Source organism: Schistocerca serialis, chromosome 3 (genome assembly GCF_023864345.2).
Source record: "Schistocerca serialis cubense isolate TAMUIC-IGC-003099 chromosome 3, iqSchSeri2.2, whole genome shotgun sequence".
NCBI lineage: Eukaryota > Metazoa > Arthropoda > Insecta > Orthoptera > Acrididae > Schistocerca > Schistocerca serialis.
The window spans coordinates 1,002,481,334-1,002,485,012 of record NC_064640.1 but is presented as its reverse complement, the minus strand read 5'-3'; the positions used below and the strand labels follow the sequence as shown (position 1 = coordinate 1,002,485,012).

The 3,679-nt window shown below is 36.5% G+C and overlaps 1 pseudogene; it reads left to right on the top strand.

The window, feature by feature from the left end:
* Window positions 1–258: 258 nt before the first annotated feature.
* On the top strand, window positions 259–377 carry LOC126472037 (5S ribosomal RNA; annotated as a pseudogene).
* Window positions 378–3,679: the final 3,302 nt, after the last annotated feature.

Here is a 3,679-nt window from a genome sequence, read left to right as displayed (position 1 = left end):
GTGTTTTAATTAGTGATTTTGTAACACTGAAATAAAAAATATCACAAACATACAAATCTGCTAGGAATGATAATATTACACAGAAAACCTAAATATTTGGAGCCCATAATGATTAAAAAAATTTTGTATTTAATGTTTTTGTGTAAACACGCTGATGTCTGTAAGTTATGTAATACATCAAGGAACATGTGCAAGACAATTGCACTCTAGTTTCCTTTGGTCACAACACAATAAAAAATGAAACCAATATTTTTCCTGGCCAATGGCCTTTCCACAGTGGTAACACCAGTTCCTGTCAGATCACTGATGTTAAGAGCTGTTGGGCTCGGCTAGAACTTGAATGGGTCACCATCTGGGTCTGCCGAGTGCTGTTGGCAAGCAAGGTGCACTCAGCCCTTGTGACACCTATTGAGAAGCTGCTTGACTGAGAACTAGCAACACTGGTCACAAAAGCTGCAACAGTTGGGAGAGTGGTGGGCTGACCACATGCCCCTCTGTATCCACACCTGGTGATGCCTAAGGGCTGAGGATGACTCGGCAGCCAGTTAGTACCACTGTGCCTTCAAGGGCTGTTCAGATGGTGTTTTTTTTTTACGCTTTCTTGAACATGCTGGAACCATGTCATAAATGGGTCTACATCCACTGACTATTGTATCAAATGTTTGTTGATAGTAAATTTTGGAAATGAGAATAGTTAATTTAAAATAATAATGATACAGACATTTATTTCATACCCTTTGGAAGCAATTCTGACAATTTGTACTGATGCAAAAATCCATTAGGATACCACACTTAAAAGCATTGGCTGTAACTGTAATTAATTTACTCAGGAAACTTGGATATATTTTGTTATAAGGTACAGCTTCCATTACATGTTGATGAGGCACAACTTCCATCCATTTGAACCTGCTTACAATAGTCAAACCTAGGTGAGACTCTGTAATTTTTACCTCACCCACTTCCCACCAATACCAAACTGACTTGACGATTCCTTGATGCCTCAAGATGTGTCCTAACAGTCAGTCCCATTTTTTAGTTGTGCCATTAATTTCTCTTGTTACCAAATTTATTCAGTACCACCTATTTAGTTATCCAGTGTACACATATAATCTTCACCATTCTTCTGTAACACTACATTTCAGACGCTATATTCTTACGCAAATTAATTTTCAGGTTGTGTAAACACCTACTTTATCTCCCTAAATGAACAAGATTGAATAGGTGTTTTGTTGTGATGACTGATCTGTACTGTAACCAGAGGATTAGGTTAGGGTGGCTGGGTGACAGTTCGGTTGCATGTGGCCAAGCTGAATGTGGAAGCAGAGTGTTAAGAGTAAAGTATTATTCCATACCTGTGCAGATAGTATTGTATGGGTGGGTACAGTGGAAGTGGTTGCAGTTTCGTTGTGTGCGAGCACTATCTGGTAGGGGGGCTTCAGTTCAATGGATGAGGCCTACTCAAAAGCAGAACTCCTGAGCTACAATTAGCGAGTCTGCAAAAGATCATATGGAGAGCTGGTCCCAGTATGACTAATAATGTAACTGCCTGGAGTGCCTAATAAGAAAATCATCCCTTTAACAATTAATGCAACTGCTGATAGTGGACCAAGCACACTGCTCAGCAGATTACTGCAGACTAAGATGGTCACACCTTCGTAACAAAAAAGGTAGACACACGTGGGGCTGTGGGGGTGGCAAGCTATTTGGAGCTAGATGTAACATATTGATTTATAGAGTAGCATGATGGCTATGTTCATGCCATATTTAGTGCACTTTTTGTTATAAAAACGAACTGCAGGGTAAACTCAGAAAGCACATACGGGATAATAAACAAGTATCTCTTGGGTGCATTGTACATATCTCTTGAGTGCATTGTACGTAATCTACAAAAAATGCAGTGGGGGAATGTCATACTGTCTTTTAACCATATACAATAAATAGTTCTAGTTTATTTCATGATAAATAATTGAGAAGATCTAACTGGTATTATTACATGAATTCAGTATATCGATGTTTGTTTACATTCCATGCAATGACTGAAATTTAAGTATTACATTATTTGGTCATCTTTCCATATTTACTGTTACTGCTACAAATGCATAGAGAAATCCATGAAAAAAGAAACAATTACATTTCTTTCATAGGACAGTATTACAAATGTTCAATTAAATTAGTAGGACATTGCAAAAAACAAATATGCAAAATTTGGATGAAAACAAATATGTCATTGTATGAAAGTCTGCCAGAACAAGAAAGGAATAGTGATTTTTTTATGGGTGGTCCTGAGCAAATTACTTTGCTGGGAGCATCTGGATTCAATGCAATCAAGGAGCTAGCTGCTGTCATATGTACACAATCTCCTTATAACAGAAGACTATGTATAAAGTCTGCTACGGTCGCAGGTTCGAATCCTGCCTCGGGCATGGGTGTGTGTGATGTCCTTAGGTTAGTTAGGTTTAAGTAGTTCTAAGTTCTAGGGGACTTATGACCTAAGATGTTGAGTCCCATAGTGCTCAGAGCCATTTTTTTTATGTATAAAGTGAAGACTATGATGTGCTGCTGTTTAAGAATCAACCTTCACCCTTTGTGGTGATGACTCATGATTATTCTTGTATATAAATGTCAGGTCATTAAAAAATAAAATCGTTAATCTTAGTATTCTGTTAGGTGTAAACAAGAAGACTACATTATGTGTTAATAAACACTGACTCAGTGAAGATAAACTACAACTGTACATATCATGGAGAATGGTCCTGGCATACAGTGGCAGATCAAGCTGGCATCCACCACCTGCTCTAACTACACCTCAACTACTACCAATAATTTTTCTCTCTCTTTTCTGTCTCTGGGCATCTTTTGGTTCTGATTTTCCATAATATTTGTATGTGATGTAGGCATAAATCTGCCCATTTGTTATTTAGGTCAGATTTCATGGTTACAGTTGCAGTCTCAGTACCTGACAGCAAAAATACAGTTAGTTTTGTTTAAAACTATGTTAATTAAAAGTTATGTGTGATTAAATATTTTACTATGGTAATTAGCAGTGAAAATATTTTGAGCTAATAAATAGATTTGGTAAGGATGATATCACTCATTGTAAAGACTAGCATTCCAACTTTTCATTAACATAGTTAAAATTTTATGGAAAAAATTAACTTACAAGATAATTCATTAAAGTTCAGAAGCAGACACATTCTACATTGCATATTTTGACTCCTCTTTGACTGCTACACTTCTGTTACTCCAATTTGTATGCACAAAGTAGCTTACTTCATTAACTGATTGAGCCATTAGTTATGAATATTACGTGATCTCCCATGATGTTCAGTACTGCACTTGTACCCATAAACAGATTAGTGCCAAAGCAGATGCATAAAATGTCCTAGATCACTACACTTTTTTCTAGCCAAATTATTATTAATTATTAATTATTATAGTCTATCTTGAATAGTAATTTTTTTTCCCATGAAGTTACGAAATTGGTCATCATCCAACAATATGACCTTGAAGACAATATATGAAAAAGTGAAACCAAAATTGTGATGGTGTGTACATTTTTGAGCAAATTCCATCCTGAACTCATTAAGATTTTCAGCTTTATGACTTCAGACTGATGTGCTACCAAAGAGGCATCATAGAAGAGACTACATAAATAACGTTGGTGGGCTTACAGTACTTG